Source organism: Oncorhynchus nerka, linkage group LG26 (assembly GCF_034236695.1).
Source record: "Oncorhynchus nerka isolate Pitt River linkage group LG26, Oner_Uvic_2.0, whole genome shotgun sequence".
Taxonomy (NCBI): Eukaryota; Metazoa; Chordata; class Actinopteri; order Salmoniformes; family Salmonidae; genus Oncorhynchus; species Oncorhynchus nerka.
Genome location: NC_088421.1, coordinates 38,104,746 through 38,126,314, shown reverse-complemented (window position 1 = coordinate 38,126,314; position 21,569 = coordinate 38,104,746).

Below are 21,569 nucleotides of genomic sequence, written 5' to 3'. Positions count from 1 at the left end.
GACGAAAGCAAAGTTTGAAGGACACAATTATAATTTCCATTAAATATATGTATGTATAACCTTGTCAACGTCTTGACAATATATCCTATTCATTTTGCAACTAATTTCATGTGTTTTCATGGAAAACAAGGACATTTCTAAGTGACCCCAAACTTTTGAATGTTATTGTACCTGGTAAAATATTGGTGAATAAACAACATTAAGGGGTATTTTTATTTAATTATCCCCCCAAAAAGTACAATTGTTCATAGAGAAACAACAACATTGGATGTCGATATCAATGATTAAATCACATCAGAAGACAATTTTTTGTTGGTCTCGAAGAAAACTAAAACATTCAGATTTTTTGTGTAATTCCCCTTTAACTGCACTTTAATTGCGTGAGGAATGTGCTGTCTAATGTGCCATCTAGCGAGTGAGGAATGTGCTGTCTAATGTGCCATCTAGCGAGTGAGGAATGTGCTGTCTAATGTGCCATGTAGCGAGTGAGGAATGTGCTGGCTAATGTGCCATCTAGCGAGTGAGGAATGTGCTGTCTAATGTGCCATCTAGTGAGTGAGGAATGTGCTGTCTAATGTGCCATCTAGCGAGTGAGGAATGTGCTGTCTAATGTGCCATCTAGCGAGTGAGGAATGTGCTGTCTAATGTGCCATGTGCTGAGGAATGTGCTGTCTAATGTGCCATCTAGCCATCTAGTGAGTGAGGAATGTGCTGTCTAATGTGCCATCTAGCGAGTGAGGAATGTGCTGTCTAATGTGCCATCTAATGTGCCATCTAGCGAGTGAGGAATGTGCTGTCTAATGTGCCATCTAGCGAGTGAGGAATGTGCTGTCTAATGTGCCATCTAGCGAGTGAGGAATGTGCTGTCTAATGTGCCATCTAGCGAGTGAGGAATGTGCTGTCTAATGTGCCATCTAGCTGTGAGGAATGTGCTGTCTAATGTGCCATCTAGCGAGTGAGGAATGTGCTGTCTAATGTGCCATCTAGCGAGTGAGGAATGTGCTGTCTAATGTGCCATCTAGCGAGTGAGGAATGTGCTGTCTAATGTGCCATCTAGCGAGTGAGGAATGTGCTGTGTAATGTGTGCCATCTAGCGAGTGAGGAATGTGCTGTCTAATGTGCCATCTAGCGAGTGAGGAATGTGCTGTCTAATGTGCCATCTAGCAGGAATGTGCTGTCTAATGTGCCATCTAGCGAGTGAGGAATGTGCTGTCTAATGTGCCATCTAGCGAGTGAGGAATGTGCTGTCTAATGTGCCATCTAGCGAGTGAGGAATGTGCTGTCTAATGTGCCATCTAGCGAGTGAGGAATGTGCTGTCTAATGTGCCATCTAGCGAGTGAGGAATGTGCTGTCTAATGTGCCATCTAGCGAGTGAGGAATGTGCTGTCTAATGTGCCATCTAGCGAGTGAGGAATGTGCTGTCTAATGTGCCATCTAGCGAGTGAGGAATGTGCTGTCTAATGTGCCATCTAGCGAGTGAGGAATGTGCTGTCTAATGTGCCATCTAGCGAGTGAGGAATGTGCTGTCTAATGTGCCATCTAGCGAGTGAGGAATGTGCTGTCTAATGTGCCATCTAGCGAGTGAGGAATGTGCTGTCTAATGTGCCATCTAGCGAGTGAGGAATGTGCTGTCTAATGTGCCATCTAGCGAGTGAGGAATGTGCTGTCTAATGTGCCATCTAGCGAGTGAGGAATGTGCTGTCTAATGTGCCATCTAGCGAGTGAGGAATGTGCTGTCTAATGTGCCATCTAGCGAGTGAGGAATGTGCTGTCTAATGTGCCATCTAGCGAGTGAGGAATGTGCTGTCTAATGTGCCATCTAGCGAGTGAGGAATGTGCTGTCTAATGTGCCATCTAGCTGTCTAATGAGTGAGGAATGTGCTGTCTAATGTGCCATCTAGCGAGTGAGGAATGTGCTGTCTAATGTGCCATCTAGCGAGTGAGGAATGTGCTGTCTAATGTGCCATCTAGCGAGTGAGGAATGTGCTGTCTAATGTGCCATCTAGCGAGTGAGGAATGTGCTGTCTAATGTGCCATCTAGCGAGTGAGGAATGTGCTGTCTAATGTGCCATCTAGCGAGTGAGGAATGTGCTGTCTAATGTGCCATCTAGCGAGTGAGGAATGTGCTGTCTAATGTGCCATCTAGCGAGTGAGGAATGTGCTAATGTGCCATCTAGCGAGTGAGTGTGCTGTCTAATGTGCTCTAGCGAGTGAGGAATGTGCTGTGCCATCTAGTGAGTGAGGAATGTGCTGTCTAATGTGCCATCTAGCGAGTGAGGAATGTGCTGTCTAATGTGCCATCTAGCGAGTGAGGAATGTGCTGTCTAATGTGCCATCTAGCGAGTGAGGAATGTGCTGTCTAATGTGCCATCTAGCGAGTGAGGAATGTGCTGTCTAATGTGCCATCTAGCGAGTGAGGAATGTGCTGTCTAATGTGCCATCTAGCGAGTGAGGAATGTGCTGTCTAATGTGCCATCTAGCGAGTGAGGAATGTGCTGTCTAATGTGCCATCTAGCGAGTGAGGAATGTGCTGTCTAATGTGCCATCTAGCTAATGTGCCATCTAGTGAGGAATGTGCTGTCTAATGTGCCATCTAGCGAGTGAGGAATGTGCTGTCTAATGTGCCATCTAGCGAGTGAGGAATGTGCTGTCTAATGTGCCATCTAGCGAGTGAGGAATGTGCTGTCTAATGTGCCATCTAGCGAGTGAGGAATGTGCTGTCTAATGTGCCATCTAGCCATCTAGAGTGAGGAATGTGCTGTCTAATGTGCCATCTAGCGAGTGAGGAATGTGCTGTCTAATGTGCCATCTAGCGAGTGAGGAATGTGCTGTCTAATGTGCCATCTAGCTAGGAATGTGCTGTCTAATGTGCCATCTAGTGAGTGAGTGAGTGCCATCTAGTGAGTGAGGAATGTGCTGTCTAATGTGCCATCTAGTGAGGAATGTGCTGTCTAATGTGCCATCTAGAGAGTGAATGTGCTGTCTAATGTGCCATCTAGCGAGTGAGGAATGTGCTGTCTAATGTGCCATCTAGCGAGTGAGGAATGTGCTGTCTAATGTGCCATCTAGCGAGTGAGGAATGTGCTGTCTAATGTGCCATCTAGCGAGTGAGGAATGTGCTGTCTAATGTGCCATCTAGTGAGTGAGGAATGTGCTGTCTAATGTGCCATCTAGCGAGTGAGGAATGTGCTGTCTAATGTGCCATCTAGCGAGTGAGGAATGTGCTGTCTAATGTGCCATCTAGCGAGTGAGGAATGTGCTGTCTAATGTGCCATCTAGCGAGTGAGGAATGTGCTGTCTAATGTGCCATCTAGCGAGTGAGGAATGTGCTGTCTAATGTGCCATCTAGCGAGTGAGGAATGTGCTGTCTAATGTGCCATCTAGTGAGTGAGGAATGTGCTGTCTAATGTGCCATCTAGGTGAGGAATGTGCTGTCTAATGTGCCATCTAGCGAGTGAGGAATGTGCTGTCTAATGTGCCATCTAGCGAGTGAGGAATGTGCTGTCTAATGTGCCATCTAGCGAGTGAGGAATGTGCTGTCTAATGTGCCATCTAGCGAGTGAGGAATGTGCTGTCTAATGTGCCATCTAGCGAGTGAGGAATGTGCTGTCTAATGTGCCATCTAGCGAGTGAGGAATGTGCTGTCTAATGTGCCATCTAGCGAGTGAGGAATGTGCTGTCTAATGTGCCATCTAGCGAGTGAGGAATGTGCTGTCTAATGTGCCATCTAGCGAGTGAGGAATGTGCTGTCTAATGTGCCATCTAGTGAGTGAGGAATGTGCTGTCTAATGTGCCATCTAGTGAGTGAGGAATGTGCTGTCTAATGTGCCATCTAGTGAGTGAGGAATGTGCTGTCTAATGTGCCATCTAGCGAGTGAGGAATGTGCTGTCTAATGTGCCATCTAGCGAGTGAGGAATGTGCTGTCTAATGTGCCATCTAGTGAGTGAGGAATGTGCTGTCTAATGTGCCATCTAGCGAGTGAGAATGTGCTGTCTAATGTGCCATCTAGTGAGTGAGGAATGTGCTGTCTAATGTGCCATCTAGTGAGTGAGTGAGGAATGTGCTGTCTAATGTGCCATCTAGTGAGTGAGGAATGTGCTGTCTAATGTGCCATCTAGGAGGAGTGAGTGAGGAATGTGCTGTCTAATGTGCCATCTAGTGAGTGAGGAATGTGCTGTCTAATGTGCCATCTAGTGAGTGAGGAATGTGCTGTCTAATGTGCCATCTAGTGAGTGAGGAATGTGCTGTCTAATGTGCCATCTAGTGAGTGAGGAATGTGCTGTCTAATGTGCCATCTAGTGAGTGAGGAATGTGCTCTAGCGAGTGAGGAATGTGCTAATGTGCCATCTAGCGAGTGAGGAATGTGCTGTCTAATGTGCCATCTAGTGAGTGAGGAATGTGCTGTCTAATGTGCCATCTAGTGAGTGAGGAATGTGCTGTCTAATGTGCCATCTAGTGAGTGAGGAATGTGCTGTCTAATGTGCCATCTAGTGAGTGAGGAATGTGCTGTCTAATGTGCCATCTAGCGAGTGAGGAATGTGCTGTCTAATGTGCCATCTAGCGAGTGAGGAATGTGCTGTCTAATGTGCCATCTAGCCAGGAATGTGCTGTCTAATGTGCCATCTAGTCTAATGTGCCATCTAGCGAGTGAGGAATGTGCTGTCTAATGTGCCATCTAGCCTGTCTAATGCCATCTAGTGAGGAATGTGCTGTCTAATGTGCCATCTAGCGAGTGAGGAATGTGCTGTCTAATGTGCCATCTAGCGAGTGAGGAATGTGCTGTCTAATGTGCCATCTAAGGAATGTGCTGTCTAATGTGCCATCTAGTGAGTGAGGAATGTGCTGTCTAATGTGCCATCTAGCGAGTGAGGAATGTGCTGTCTAATGTGCCATCTAGCGAGTGAGGAATGTGCTGTCTAATGTGCCATCTAGCGAGTGAGGAATGTGCTGTCTAATGTGCCATCTAGCGAGTGAGGAATGTGCTGTCTAATGTGCCATCTAGCGAGTGAGGAATGTGCTGTCTAATGTGCCATCTAGCGAGTGAGGAATGTGCTGTCTAATGTGCCATCTAGCGAGTGAGGAATGTGCTGTCTAATGTGCCATCTAGCCTGTCTAATGTGCCATCTAGCGAGTGAGGAATGTGCTGTCTAATGTGCCATCTAGCGAGTGAGGAATGTGCTGTCTAATGTGCCATCTAGCGAGTGAGGAATGTGCTGTCTAATGTGTCTAGCTGTCTAATGTGCCATCTAGCGAGTGAGGAATGTGCTGTCTAATGTGCCATCTAGCTTAGTGAGGAATGTGCTGTCTAATGTGCCATCTAGCGAGTGAGAATGTGCTGTCTAATGTGCCATCTAGTGAGTGAGGAATGTGCTGTCTAATGTGCCATCTAGCGAGTGAGGAATGTGCTGTCTAATGTGCCATCTAGCGAGTGAGGAATGTGCTGTCTAATGTGCCATCTAGCGAGTGAGGAATGTGCTGTCTAATGTGAGGAGGAATGTGCTGTCTAATGTGCCATCTAGCGAGTGAGGAATGTGCTGTCTAATGTGCCATCTAGCGAGTGAGGAATGTGCTGTCTAATGTGCCATCTAGCGAGTGAGGAATGTGCTGTCTAATGTGCCATCTAGCGAGTGAGGAATGCTGTGCTGTGCCATCTAATGTGCCATCTAATGTGCCATCTAGCGAGTGAGGAATGTGCTGTCTAATGTGCCATCTAGCGAGTGAGGAATGTGCTGTCTAATGTGCCATCTAGCGAGTGAGGAATGTGCTGTCTAATGTGCCATCTAGTGAGTGAGGAATGTGCTGTCTAATGTGCCATCTAGTGAGTGAGGAATGTGCTGTCTAATGTGCCATCTAGCGAGTGAGGAATGTGCTGTCTAATGTGCCATCTAGCGAGTGAGGAATGTGCTGTCTAATGTGCCATCTAGCGAGTGAGGAATGTGCTGTCTAATGTGCCATCTAGCGAGTGAGGAATGTGCTGTCTAATGTGCCATCTAGCGAGTGAGGAATGTGCTGTCTAATGTGCCATCTAGCGAGTGAGGAATGTGCTGTCTAATGTGCCATCTAGTGAGTGAGGAATGTGCTGTCTAATGTGCCATCTAGCGAGTGAGGAATGTGCTGTCTAATGTGCCATCTAGCTAATGTGCCATCTAGCGAGTGAGGAATGTGCTGTCTAATGTGCCATCTAGTGAGTGAGGAATGTGCTGTCTAATGTGCCATCTAGTGAGTGAGGAATGTGCTGTCTAATGTGCCATCTAGCGATGTGCCTAATGTGCCATCTAGCGAGGAATGAGGAATGTGCCATGTCTAATGTGCCATCTAGCGAGTGAGGAATGTGCTGTCTAATGTGCCATCTAGCGTGCCATCTAGTGAGGAATGTGCTGTCTAATGGAATGTGCTGTCTAATGTGCCATCTAGCGAGTGAGGAATGTGCTGTCTAATGTGCCATCTAGCGAGTGAGGAATGTGCTGTCTAATGTGCCATCTAGCGAGTGAGGAATGTGCTGTCTAATGTGCCATCTAGCGAGTGAGGAATGTGCTGTCTAATGTGCCATCTAGCGAGTGAGGAATGTGCTGTCTAATGTGCCATCTAGCGAGTGAGGAATGTGCTGTCTAATGTGCCATCTAGCGAGTGAGGAATGTGCTGTCTAATGTGCCATCTAGCGAGTGAGGAATGTGCTGTCTAATGTGCCATCTAGCGAGTGAGGAATGTGCTGTCTAATGTGCCATCTAGCGAGTGAGGAATGTGCTGTCTAATGTGCCATCTAGCGAGTGAGGAATGTGCTGTCTAATGTGCCATCTAGCGAGTGAGGAATGTGCTGTCTAATGTGCCATCTATGAGGAATGTGCTGTCTAATGTGCCATCTAGCGAGTGAGGAATGTGCTGTCTAATGTGCCATCTAGCGAGTGAGGAATGTGCTGTCTAATGTGCCATCTAGCGAGTGAGGAATGTGCTGTCTAATGTGCCATCTAGCGAGTGAGGAATGTGCTGTCTAATGTGCCATCTAGTGAGTGAGGAATGTGCTGTCTAATGTGCCATCTAGCGAGTGAGGAATGTGCTGTCTAATGTGCCATCTAGCGAGTGAGGAATGTGCTGTCTAATGTGCCATCTAGCGAGTGAGGAATGTGCTGTCTAATGTGCCATCTAGCGAGTGAGGAATGTGCTGTCTAATGTGCCATCTAGCGAGTGAGGAATGTGCTGTCTAATGTGCCATCTAGCGAGTGAGGAATGTGCTGTCTAATGTGCCATCTAGCGAGTGAGGAATGTGCTGTCTAATGTGCCATCTAGCGAGTGAGGAATGTGCTGTCTAATGTGCCATCTAGCGAGTGAGGAATGTGCTGTCTAATGTGCCATCTAGCGAGTGAGGAATGTGCTGTCTAATGTGCCATCTAGCGAGTGAGGAATGTGCTGTCTAATGTGCCATCTAATGCCATCTAGCGAGTGAGGAATGAGGTGCCATCTAGCTGAGGAATGTGCTGTCTAATGTGCCATCTAGCGAGTGAGGAATGTGCTGTCTAATGTGCCATCTAGCGAGTGAGGAATGTGCTGTCTAATGTGCCATCTAGCGAGTGAGGAATGTGCTGTCTAATGTGCCATCTAGCGAGTGAGGAATGTGCTGTCTGTGCCATCTAGCGAGTGAGGAATGTGCCAATCTGCCATCTAGCGAGTGAGGAATGTGCTGTCTAATGTGCCATCTAGCGAGTGAGGAATGTGCTGTCTAATGTGCCATCTAGCGAGTGAGGAATGTGCTGTCTAATGTGCCATCTAGCGAGTGAGGAATGTGCTGTCTAATGTGCCATCTAGCGAGTGAGGAATGTGCTGTCTAATGTGCCATCTAGCGAGTGAGGAATGTGCTGTCTAATGTGCCATCTAGTGAGTGAGGAATGTGCTGTCTAATGTGCCATCTAGCGAGTGAGGAATGTGCTGTCTAATGTGCCATCTAGCGAGTGAGGAATGTGCTGTCTAATGTGCCATCTAGCCCATCTAGCGAGTGAGGAATGTGCTGTCTAATGTGCCATCTAGTGTGAGGAATGTGCTGTCTAATGTGATCTATGAGGAATGTGCTGTCTAATGTGCCATCTAGCGAGTGAGGAATGTGCTGTCTAATGTGCCATCTAGCGAGTGAATGTGCCAATGAATGCTGTCTAATGTGCCATCTAGCGAGTGAGGAATGTGCTCTAGTCTAATGTGCCATCTAGCGAGTGAGGAATGAATGTGCCATCTAGAATGTGCTGTCTAATGTGCCATCTAGCGAGTGAGGAATGTGCTGTCTAATGTGCCATCTAGTGAGTGAGGAATGTGCTGTCTAATGTGCCATCTAGCGAGTGAGGAATGTGCTGTCTAATGTGCCATCTAGCGAGTGAGGAATGTGCTGTCTAATGTGCCATCTAGCTAGAGTGAGGAATGTGCTGTCTAATGTGCCATCTAGCGAGTGAGGAATGTGCTGTCTAATGTGCCATCTAGCGAGTGAGGAATGTGCTGTCTAATGTGCCATCTAGCGAGTGAGGAATGTGCTGTCTAATGTGCCATCTAGCGAGTGAGGAATGTGCTGTCTAATGTGCCATCTAGCGAGTGAGGAATGTGCTGTCTAATGTGCCATCTAGCGAGTGAGGAATGTGCTGTCTAATGTGCCATCTAGCGAGTGAGGAATGTGCTGTCTAATGTGCCATCTAGCGAGTGAGGAATGTGCTGTCTAATGTGCCATCTGCTGTCTGTCTAATGTGCCATCTAGCGAGTGAGGAATGTGCTGTCTAATGTGCCATCTAGCGAGTGAGGAATGTGCTGTCTAATGTGCCATCTAGCGAGTGAGGAATGTGCTGTCTAATGTGCCATCTAGTGAGTGAGGAATGTGCTGTCTAATGTGCCATCTAGCCAGGAATGTGCTGTCTAATGTGCCATCTAGCGAGTGAGGAATGTGCTGTCTAATGTGCCATCTAGCGAGTGAGGAATGTGCTGTCTAATGTGCCATCTAGTGAGTGAGGAATGTGCTGTCTAATGTGCCATCTAGCGAGTGAGGAATGTGCTGTCTAATGTGCCATCTAGTGCCATCTAGCGAGTGAGGAATGTGCTGAATGTGCCATCTAGGAATGTGCTGTCTAATGTGCCATCTAGCGAGTGAGGAATGTGCTGTCTAATGTGCCATCTAATGTGTGCTGTCAATGTGCCATCTAGCGAGTGAGGAATGTGCTGTCTAATGTGCCATCTAGTGAGTGAGGAATGTGCTGTCTAATGTGCCATCTAGCGAGTGAGGAATGTGCTGTCTAATGTGCCATCTAGTGAGTGAGGAATGTGCTGTCTAATGTGCCATCTAGCGAGTGAGGAATGTGCTGTCTAATGTGCCATCTAGTGAGTGAGGAATGTGCTGTCTAATGTGCCATCTAGCGAGTGAGGAATGTGCTGTCTAATGTGCCATCTAGCGAGTGAGGAATGTGCTGTCTAATGTGCCATCTAGCGAGTGAGGAATGTGCTGTCTAATGTGCCATCTAGCGAGTGAGGAATGTGCTGTCTAATGTGCCATCTAGTGAGTGAGGAATGTGCTGTCTAATGTGCCATCTAGTGAGTGAGGAATGTGCTGTCTAATGTGCCAATCTCTAGTGAGTGAGGAATGTGCTGTCTAATGTGCCATCTAGCGAGTGAGGAATGTGCTGTCTAATGTGCCATCTAGCGAGTGAGGAATGTGCTGTCTAATGTGCCATCTAGTGAGTGAGGAATGTGCTGTCTAATGTGCCATCTAGTGAGTGAGGAATGTGCTGTCTAATGTGCCATCTAGCTGAGTGAGGAATGTGCTGTCTAATGTGCCATCTAGCGAGTGAGGAATGTGCTGTCTAATGTGCCATCTAGCGAGTGAGGAATGTGCTGTCTAATGTGCCATCTAGTGAGTGAAATGTGCCATCTAGCGAGTGAGGAATGTGCTGTCTAATGTGCCATCTAGTGCTGTCTAATGTGCCATCTAGCGAGTGAGGAATGTGCTGTCTAATGTGCCATCTAGTGAGTGAGGAATGTGCTGTCTAATGTGCCATCTAGCGAGTGAGGAATGTGCTGTCTAATGTGCCATCTAGCGAGTGAGGAATGTGCTGTCTAATGTGCCATCTAGCGAGTGAGGAATGTGCTGTCTAATGTGCCATCTAGCGAGTGAGGAATGTGCTGTCTAATGGAATGTGCTGTCTAATGTGCCATCTAGCGAGTGAGGAATGTGCTGTCTAATGTGCCATCTAGCGAGTGAGGAATGTGCTGTCTAATGTGCCATCTAGCGAGTGAGGAATGTGCTGTCTAATGTGCCATCTAGCGAGTGAGGAATGTGCTGTCTAATGTGCCATCTAGCGAGTGAGGAATGTGCTGTCTAATGTGCCATCTAGCGAGTGAGGAATGTGCTGTCTAATGTGCCATCTAGCGAGTGAGGAATGTGCTGTCTAATGTGCCATCTAGCCAGGAATGTGCTGTCTAATGTGCCATCTAGCGAGTGAGGAATGTGCTGTCTAATGTGCCATCTAGCCAGGAATCTAATGTGCCATCTAGTCTGAGGAATGTGCTGTCTAATGTGCCATCTAGCGAGTGAGGAATGTGCTGTCTAATGTGCCATCTAGTGAGTGAGGAATGTGCTGTCTAATGTGCCATCTAGTGAGTGAGGAATGTGCTGTCTAATGTGCCATCTAGCCATCTAGAGTGAGGAATGTGCTGTCTAATGTGCCATCTAGTGAGTGAGGAATGTGCTGTCTAATGTGCCATCTAGCGAGTGAGGAATGTGCTGTCTAATGTGCCATCTAGCGAGTGAGGAATGTGCTGTCTAATGTGCCATCTAGTGAGTGAGGAATGTGCTGTCTAATGTGCCATCTAGCGAGTGAGGAATGTGCCATCTAGTGAGGAATGTGCTGTCTAATGTGCCAATCTAGCGAGTGAGGAATGTGAATGTGCCATCTAGTGAGTGAGGAATGTGCTGTCTAATGTGCCATCTAGCGAGTGAGGAATGTGCTGTCTAATGTGCCATCTAGCGAGTGAGGAATGTGCTGTAATGTGCCATCTAATGAGGAATGTGCTGTCTAATGTGCTCTAGCGAGTGAGGAATGTGCTGTCTAATGTGCCATCTAGCGAGTGAGGAATGTGCTGTCTAATGTGCCATCTAGCGAGTGAGGAATGTGCTGTCTAATGTGCCATCTAGTGAGGAGGAATGTGCTGTCTAATGTGATCTAGTGAGTGAGGAATGTGCTGTCTAATGTGCCATCTAGTGAGTGAGGAATGTGCTGTCTAATGTGCCATCTAGCGAGTGAGGAATGTGCTGTCTAATGTGCCATCTAGTGAGGAATGTGCTGTCTAATGTGCCATCTAGCGAGTGAGGAATGTGCTGTCTAATGTGCCATCTAGCGAGTGAGGAATGTGCTGTCTAATGTGCCATCTAGCGAGTGAGGAATGTGCTGTCTAATGTGCCATCTAGTGAGTGAGGAATGTGCTGTCTAATGTGCCATCTAGCGAGTGAGGAATGTGCTGTCTAATGTGCCATCTAGCGAGTGAGGAATGTGCTGTCTAATGTGCCATCTAGCGAGTGAGGAATGTGCTGTCTAATGTGCCATCTAGCGAGTGAGGAATGTGCTGTCTAATGTGCCATCTAGCGAGTGAGGAATCTAATGTGCCATCTAGTGAGTGAGGAATGTGCTGTCTAATGTGCCATCTAGCGAGTGAGGAATGTGCTGTCTAATGTGCCATCTAGCGAGTGAGGAATGTGCTGTCTAATGTGCCATCTAGCGAGTGAGGAATGTGCTGTCTAATGTGCCATCTAGCGAGTGAGGAATGTGCTGTCTAATGTGCCATCTAGCGAGTGAGGAATGTGCTGTCTAATGTGCCATCTAGCGAGTGAGGAATGTGCTGTCTAATGTGCCATCTAGCTGAGTGAGGAATGTGCTGTCTAATGTGCCATCTAGCGAGTGAATGGAATGTGCTGTCTAATGTGCCATCTAGCGAGTGAGGAATGTGCTGTCTAATGTGCCATCTAGAGTGAGGAATGTGCTGTCTAATGTGCCATCTAGCGAGTGAGGAATGTGCTGTCTAATGTGCCATCTAGCCTGTCTAATGTGCCATCTAGCGAGTGAGGAATGTGCTGTCTAATGTGCCATCTAGCGAGTGAGGAATGTGCTGTCTAATGTGCCATCTAGCGAGTGAGGAATGTGCTGTGAGGAATGTGCTGTCTAATGTGCCATCTAGCGAGTGAGGAATGTGCTGTCTAATGTGCCATCTAGCGAGTGAGGAATGTGCTGTCTAATGTGCCATCTAGCGAGTGAGGAATGTGCTGTCTAATGTGCCATCTAGCGAGTGAGGAATGTGCTGTCTAATGTGCCATCTAGCGAGTGAGGAATGTGCTGTCTAATGTGCCATCTAGCGAGTGAGGAATGTGCTGTCTAATGTGCCATCTAGCGAGTGAGGAATGTGCTGTCTAATGTGCCATCTAGCTGTCTAATGTGATCTAGCGAAGGAATGTGCTGTCTAATGTGCCATCTAGCGAGTGAGGAATGTGCTGTCTAATGTGCCATCTAGCGAGTGAGGAATGTGCTGTCTAATGTGCCATCTAGCGAGTGAGGAATGTGCTGTCTAATGTGCCATCTAGCGAGTGAGGAATGTGCTGTCTAATGTGCCATCTAGCGAGTGAGGAATGTGCTGTCTAATGTGCCATCTAGCGAGTGAGGAATGTGCTGTCTAATGTGCCATCTAGCGAGTGAGGAATGTGCTGTCTAATGTGCCATCTAGCGAGTGAGGAATGTGCTGTCTAATGTGCCATCTAGCGAGTGAGGAATGTGCTGTGTGCCATCTAGTCTAATGTGCCATCTAGCCTGTCTAATGTGCCATCTAGCGAGTGAGGAATGTGCTGTCTAATGTGCCATCTAGCGAGTGAGGAATGTGCTGTCTAATGTGCCATCTAGCGAGTGAGGAATGTGCTGTCTAATGTGCCATCTAGCGAGTGAGGAATGTGCTGTCTAATGTGCCATCTAGCGAGTGAGGAATGTGCTGTCTAATGTGCCATCTAGCGAGTGAGGAATGTGCTGTCTAATGTGCCATCTAGTGAGTGAGGAATGTGCTGTCTAATGTGCCATCTAGCGAGTGAGGAATGTGCTGTCTAATGTGCCATCTAGCGAGTGAGGAATGTGCTGTCTAATGTGCCATCTAGCGAGTGAGGAATGTGCTGTCTAATGTGCCATCTAGCGAGTGAGGAATGTGCTGTCTAATGTGCCATCTAGCGAGTGAGGAATGTGCTGTCTAATGTGCCATCTAGTGAGTGAGGAATGTGCTGTCTAATGTGCCATCTAGCGAGTGAGGAATGTGCTGTCTAATGTGCCATCTAGCGAGTGAGGAATGTGCTGTCTAATGTGCCATCTAGCGAGTGAGGAATGTGCTGTCTAATGTGCCATCTAGCGAGTGAGGAATGTGCTGTCTAATGTGAGGAATGAGCTGTCTAATGTGCCATCTAGCTGTCTAATGTGATCTAGGAAGGAATGTGCTGTGTGCCATCTAATGAGGAATGTGCCAATCTCTAGCGAGTGAGGAATGTGCTGTCTAATGTGCCATCTAGCGAGTGAGGAATGTGCTGTCTAATGTGCCATCTAGCATGAGGAATGTGCTGTCTAATGATCTAGGAATGTGCTGTCTAATGTGCCATCTAGCGAGTGAGGAATGTGCTGTCTAATGTGCCATCTAGCGAGTGAGGAATGTGCTGTCTAATGTGCCATCTAGTGAGTGAGGAATGTGCTGTCTAATGTGCCATCTAGCGAGTGAGGAATGTGCTGTCTAATGTGCCATCTAGCGAGTGAGGAATGTGCTGTCTAATGTGCCATCTAGTGAGTGAGGAATGTGCTGTCTAATGTGCCATCTAGCGAGTGAGGAATGTGCTGTCTAATGTGCCATCTAGCGAGTGAGGAATGTGCTGTCTAATGTGCCATCTAGTGAGTGAGGAATGTGCTGTCTAATGTGCCATCTAGTGAGTGAGGAATGTGCTGTCTAATGTGCCATCTAGCGAGTGAGGAATGTGCTGTCTAATGTGCCATCTAGCGAGTGAGGAATGTGCTGTCTAATGTGCCATCTAGCGAGTGAGGAATGTGCTGTCTAATGTGCCATCTAGTGAGTGAGTGAGCTGAATGTGCTGTCTAATGTGCCATCTAGCGAGTGAGGAATGTGCTGTCTAATGTGCCATCTAGCGAGTGAGGAATGTGCTGTCTAATGTGCCATCTAGCGAGTGAGGAATGTGCTGTCTAATGTGCCATCTAGCGAGTGAGGAATGTGCTGTCTAATGTGCCATCTAGTGAGTGAGGAATGTGCTGTCTAATGTGCCATCTAGCGAGTGAGGAATGAATGTGCCAAGTGAGGAATGTGCTGTCTAATGTGCCATCTAGCGAGTGAGGAATGTGCTGTCTAATGTGCCATCTAGCGAGTGAGGAATGTGCTGTCTAATGTGCCATCTAGCGAGTGAGGAATGTGCTGTCTAATGTGCCATCTAGCGAGTGAGGAATGTGCTGTCTAATGTGCCATCTAGCGAGTGAGGAAATGTGCCATCTCTAAATGTGCCATCTAATGTGCCATCTAGTGAGGAATGTGCTGTCTAATGTGCCATCTAGCGAGTGAGGAATGTGCTGTCTAATGTGCCATCTAGCGAGTGAGGAATGTGCTGTCTAATGTGCCATCTAGTGAGTGAGGAATGTGCTGTCTAATGTGCCATCTAGCGAGTGAGGAATGTGCTGTCTAATGTGCCATCTAGCGAGTGAGGAATGTGCTGTCTAATGTGCCATCTAGCGAGTGAGCTGAATGTGCTGTCTAATGTGCCATCTAGCGAGAGGAATGAATGTGCCATCTATGTGAGGAATGTGCTGTCTAATGTGCCATCTAGCGAGTGAGGAATGTGCTGTCTAATGTGCCATCTAGCGAGTGAGGAATGTGCTGTCTAATGTGCCATCTAGCGAGTGAGGAATGTGCTGTCTAATGTGCCATCTAGCGAGTGAGGAATGTGCTGTCTAATGTGCCATCTAGCGAGTGAGGAATGTGCTGTCTAATGTGCCATCTAGCGAGTGAGGAATGTGCTGTCTAATGTGCCATCTAGCGAGTGAGGAATGTGCTGTCTAATGTGCCATCTAGTGAGGAATGTGCGAGTGAGGAATGTGCTGTCTAATGTGCCATCTAGCGAGTGAGGAATGTGCTGTCTAATGCCATCTAGCCATCTAATGTGCCATCTAGAGTGAGGAATGTGCTGTCTAATGTGCCATCTAGCGAGTGAGGAATGTGCTGTCTAATGTGCCATCTAGCGAGTGAGGAATGTGCTGTCTAATGTGCCATCTAATGTGTGCTGTCCATCTAGCGAGTGAGGAATGTGCTGTCTAATGTGCCATCTAGCGAGTGAGGAATGTGCTGTCTAATGTGCCATCTAGCGAGTGAGGAATGTGCTGTCTAATGTGCCATCTAGCGAGTGAGGAATGTGCTGTCTAATGTGCCATCTAGCTGTCTAATCCATCTAGCGAGTGAGGAATGTGCTGTCTAATGTGCCATCTAGCGAGTGAGGAATGTGCTGTCTAATGTGCCATCTAGCGAGTGAGGAATGTGCTGTCTAATGTGCCATCTAGCGAGTGAGGAATGTGCTGTCTAATGTGCCATCTAGCGAGTGAGGAATGTGCTGTCTAATGTGCCATCTAGCGAGTGAGGAATGTGCTGTCTAATGTGCCATCTAGTGAGTGAGGAATGTGCTGTCTAATGTGCCATCTAGTGAGTGAGGAATGTGCTGTCTAATGTGCCATCTAGTGAGTGAGGAATGTGCTGTCTAATGTGTCATCTAGTGAGTGAGGAATGTGCTGTCTAATGTGCCATCTAATGTGCCATCTAGCGAGTGAGGAATGTGCTGTCTAATGTGCCATCTAGCGAGTGAGGAATGTGCTGTCTAATGTGTCATCTAGTGAGTGAGGAATGTGCTGTCTAATGTGCCATCTAGCGATGATTCTGTACTGCTGCTGCTCATTTTAAGGCAAAGTTTAGATACAAACTTACTCATGATATACTTCTGCCAGGTAAGCCTACTTTGTTAACATTTAATTTAGAAGGTTTTGGAGAAAGTGTTTCTGTCAAAGACGATTATCAAATGAACTGGCTACTAGTGTTTGGAATTCCGAGTCTTTTCTGTGAGCCGGATCATTTTGCTCCGTTCACCTAAAAGAGCTGTTCATTTGGCTCCGTTCACCTAAAAGAGCTGTTCATTTGGCTCCGTTCACCTAAAAGAGCTGTCCATTTTGCTCCGTTCACCTAAAAGAGCTGTCCATTTTGCTCCGTTCACCTAAAAGAGCTGTTCATTTGGCTCCGTTCACCTAAAAGAGCTGTCCATTTGGCTCCGTTCACCTAAAAGAGCTGTTCATTTGGCTCCGTTCACCTAAAAGAGCTGTCCATTTTGCTCCGTTCACCTAAAAGAGCTGTTCATTTGGCTCCGTTCACCTAAAAGAGCTGTTCATTTGGCTCTGTTCACCTAAAAGAGCTGTTCATCTGGCTCCGTTCACCTAAAAGAGCTGTCCATTTGGCTCCGTTCACCTAAAAGAGCTGTTCATTTGGCTCAGTTCACCTAAAAGAGCTGTTCATTTGGCTCCGTTCACCTAAAAGAGCTGTTCATTTGGCTCCGTTCACCTAAAAGAGCTGTTCATCTGGCTCCGTTCACCTAAAAGAGCTGTTCATTTGGCTCGGTTCACCTAAAAGAGCTGTTCATTTGGCTCCGTTCATCTAAAAGAGCTGTTCATTTGGCTCCGTTCACCTAAAAGAGCTGTTCATCTGGCTCCGTTCACCTAAAAGAGCTGTTCATCTGGCTCCGTTCACCTAAAAGAGCTGTCCATTTGGCTCCGTTCACCTAAAAGAGCTGTCCATTTGGCTCCGTTCACCTAAAAGAGTTGTCCATTTGGCCCCCAAACAGCTCTTCCTTCATTAATGCTTAGAAGTGGGCATAAAACCAAAACATATGTGTACTTCCCTAATTTAAAGCCTAACACTTTGCCTACCATTATGTCAGATCGTGAAATGTGAGTCCAAATACTGTTTTACCTAACCAAATTATTAGATGGCCTGCAAAATAAAAGATTCTATAAAATTTAACGCACTGAAAAAATTCGCTGGACCAGCAAGAGGCTCTCTACTCCCTATATTGCTCCTGCACTGAGGAATTCTTCATCTTCAGAGAATGTTTTCAGAATTTATCTGCACATAATCGATGTCTGGAGCTCAAAAAGCTATAGTAAAATAATGTAAATCAGGGCGCCAAATGAACGGCTCTTTCACATATGGACTCGCTTCCAGACAATTACCAGAAAGACCCGTTGAAAAAGTGCCGTTCATTCGCAATCAACACATCTCTACTGGGTACACATGGAGTGACAAAGCCCCGCACCACACAGACAGGAAGGGGCCATTTTGCTGGACATTAATTGGCAGATGTTGTGTTAGGTTTGCCTTTTTAAGACAATAGTGGCTAACCAGGGATGGGATAATGTCAATGTTGCCAATGTTAGACAGTAGCTGGGAGCTTGCAGTGTCTGATACTTGTGAGAATGGTTTATGACAGTTACCGATGGAAAATTGTATGTACTTTCAGAAGTGTTTGGTGAGCTATTCAAAGGTGTTCTGTGAGTTACTAGTAGCTCGCGATCCACCTGTTGGAGATGACCGTCTATACAGTATATGCTCCCAACAATTGAATGGGTAAACGTAACTAATGTTTCAGTAATGCAGTGCCTTCTTCAGGTTAACTTCTTTTTGACAAGACAATGTCCCTTTTAGATATTTTTTTACAGTGCACAGTGAAAGACAAACAGAAAAGTAAGTCCACTCTGTATAATCCATAAAGGAAAACCAATATGCATGTTACTTATCAGCAAAAACTTGGAATTTAGTCAGGTGTGCATTCAAATATATTCGTCAACTACACCTTGAATAAGGAAGTTTAAGTGCCAGAGCAGCATTCTCTTTCTTTTGGGAAAGATGACATATTTTAAGAATTTTGATTGGTAGGTGCGCTCCTACTATTAGTGGAAATATAACTCTGTGTGTCATGCTGGTCAGCAGGTTGTGTTAGCAAAGTGGCTAAGCTAAGTGTGACATGTTTTCCTATGGGAAAAGCTACAAGCTACTATTCTTAAACCTTTTGGAACAACTGAGCGTTAACTCCGAGTTACTTCGTAAGTATGGACCCATCCTGATTGGCTAAAATAGGGTGCCATTTCAGATAGAGCCAAAGTTTCACAAAAATTCAATGCAGTGAATGCCAATGAACGATTATCATTATGGATTATTTGACTTGCTAATATCCAGACTAATTATTCAGTCACTGATTCTTCCCTCCTGAGACCTGCCAAGTAACAACCTCCTAAAATGCCATTTTTTTGCCACTCACTCCTTACCCCGCTACCAAAACACTACCTCAATTCAAATGTAGGATCTTAACTTGATCACCCTGTTGAAGGAGAACTTTCCAGGATAAAAAAAAATGTATTTGAGGTTTAAAACGGCTTCTGAAGTTTGTAATTTTTACTTTGAAATTTCAGACTTGATTTTCCTTCACGGAAAATGGATCAACCCCACAAAAATGTCCATTAATTATAATCCACATAACAATTCACCTTTCCTGTTGATGCAGGATTATTTTCCTGCTGTAGCAAACTGGATCACATTAATATCCTACCCAAATAAGTGGTGCAGGTGTTGTCAGACCAGAAGAGACAATGATGGAAAGGAGTGTCAGAGAACAAAAGTTCACATTCTCCCTCCAGAGATATGAGAGAGGGCCAAGGAGCGATGTCATCTGACCAAAAGACAAGTTATTATTTTAAGTAACTGTCCAGTAAAAATGGCACTTTTAAAAGTTCACAGAGACAACCAGCACCAGGACATTCATACACCCAGCTCTTTGGACCTCTCTTTCTCCGAGATCCTCCTTTCATTTCAGGTCCACATTTTTCTCTTGTTTTTTGATTGGGATTCATTGTACTGCAATCATGTGTATACCAAGTGGCGCAGTGGTCTAAGGCACTGCATCTCAATGCTAGAGGCGTCACTACAGATCCTGGTTTGATTCCAGGCTGTTTCACAACCGGCCGTGATTGAGAGTCCCATAGAGCAGCGCACAATTGGCCCACCATCGTCCGGGTTAGGGTTTGGGCGTCATTGTAAATAAGAATTTGTTCTTAACTGACTTGCCTAGTTAAATAAAGTTTTTATTTTGTGTTCTGTTAACTCATACCCAAATAATGTAGTTGAATCATGCTATATTTGTATTTGTATTTGTGTCCAAAGCATAAATTAGAGAAATAAACACTTTAAAAACCCCACCTCAAACTTGTATCTCAAACAGACCGATTCAAAAATAATTGCTATTTTCTCATTGGGTATGATGTCATATGCTGAGGAGGATGAGCTGACCAATTAGCAGTGTTAAGGAGGATCAGCTGGCCAATCAGAGGTCTACTTGCATTAATATTTTTAATGACTGGTATACGCCAACGCTGTTCTGTTATTTAAAAAAAATATGTTTAACATTTATTTAACTAGGCATGTCAGTTAAGATCAAATTCTTATTTACAATGACAGCCTACCAAAAGGCAAAAGATCTCCTGCGGGGACGGGGGCTAGGATTTTAAAAAATGTATATCTAAATATACAACAAAACAAACATCACAAGAGAGACAACACAACACTACATAAAGACAGACCTAAGACAACAACATTGGGGAACACCCAGACCATTTCAACATAGAAAAGCTACTTTTAACATACTTAAATAATGAAAAAAATTGGAAGGAACACTATTTTATTCATATTGTAATATTTCAAAGAAATCTGGAAATCTGGAATCACAAAAGTGAAATATACACTGTGGTCTAGTCTCCTCTCTCTCTGCCTCTCTCTCTTGGAAAACCACCTTCACTCTCTCCCACTCTGAAAATAAGTGTCCATTTTTGGGGGATATGGAATAAAGTGAGTATGAATTGTGTATTGTAAAAACAGGACTGTTATGAAATAATTAAATGAAATACAATTCCTCACCAAAGCAAATGCTGAAGTTAAAAGATACTGATTTGGCTACTTCAAAAGTAGCCAAATCTGAGTTTGACCATCACATCACATTAAATCTAGAATCGGCTTCCTATTTCGCAACAAAGCATCCTTCACTCATGCTGCCAAACAACCCTCGTAAACTGACCCTCCTGCCGATCCTCGACTTCGGCAGTGTCATTTACAAAATATATTCCAATACTCTACTCAGCAAACTGGATATAGTCTATCACATGCTCTCTATGCCATCCATTTTGTCACCAAAGCCCCATATACTACCCACCACTTCGACCTGTATGCTCTTGTTGGCTGGCCCTCACTACATATTTGTCGCCAAACCCACTGGCTCCAGGTCATCTTTAAGTCTTTGCTAGGTAAAGCCCCACCTTATCTCAGATCACTGGTCACCATAGCAACACCCAACCATAGCATGCGCTCCAGCAGGTATAATTCACTGGTCATCCCCAAAGCCAACACTTCATTTGGCCGCCTTTCCTTCCATTTCTCTGCTGCCAACGACTGGAAGGAATTGCAAGAATCTCTGAAGCTGGAGTCGTATATCTCCCTCTCTAACTTTAAGCATCAGCTGTCAGAGCAGCTTACCGATCACTGTACCTGTACACAGCCAATCTGTAAATAGCACAACCGACTACCTCGTTCACATATTATTACTTACCTTCTTGCTCTTTTGCACCCCAGTATCTCTACTTGCACATCATCATCTGTACATCTATCACTCCAGTGTTAATGCTAAAATGTAATTATTTCTCCTCTATTGCTTATTTATTGCCTACCTACCTACTATTTTACATTTGCACATACTGTACATAGATGATTCTATTGTGTTATTCACTGTACGTTTGTTAATGTGTTGTTTGTGTCGCACTGCTTTGCTTTATCTTGGCCAGGTCGCAGTTGTAAATGAGAACTTGTTCTCAACTGGCCTACCTGGTTAAATAAAGGTGACATAAAATAAAATAAATAAAATCCACAGTGTGCATCAAACATAGAGGACAAGGAAGGGCAAAGACTAATCGTCATCCATTAGAGACATTTCTGCATCTGAAAAGGTCCCTGTAATGAATAGATGTCAGAATTGAGATTGTTTGTCCCAAACATTCAAGATTTCTCACGCTGCACTTTTAACATCCCTAGAGCCATTTTGTTTATGAAGAAAATACAGCTGAAATGTCAGCTGTAAAAGTCAATGTCTTTGACTTTTGTAATTTCAATTGAATTGTAATAATTTTATTTTTAAAGGTGTATAAAGCAACAGGTTTTCAGATCTTAAGTTTCACCTCAACTTACACAATTGTGGTTCCACGATGGCTTCCTGAAGAAGGCTATTTGTTGACTCGTAGTGACAGACTATCAGAGACTGACCTTTAAGTCCTATCATGGTGTGGGCCTGTAAAGACCAGCTATTACACTGTGATCATAGTGGCATTTGAGTTATAAAGTGCCTGACACGTGACATTACATCAAAGCGCTCAAGCAGGATCTAACATCAATTGAACCAATTGTATTCTC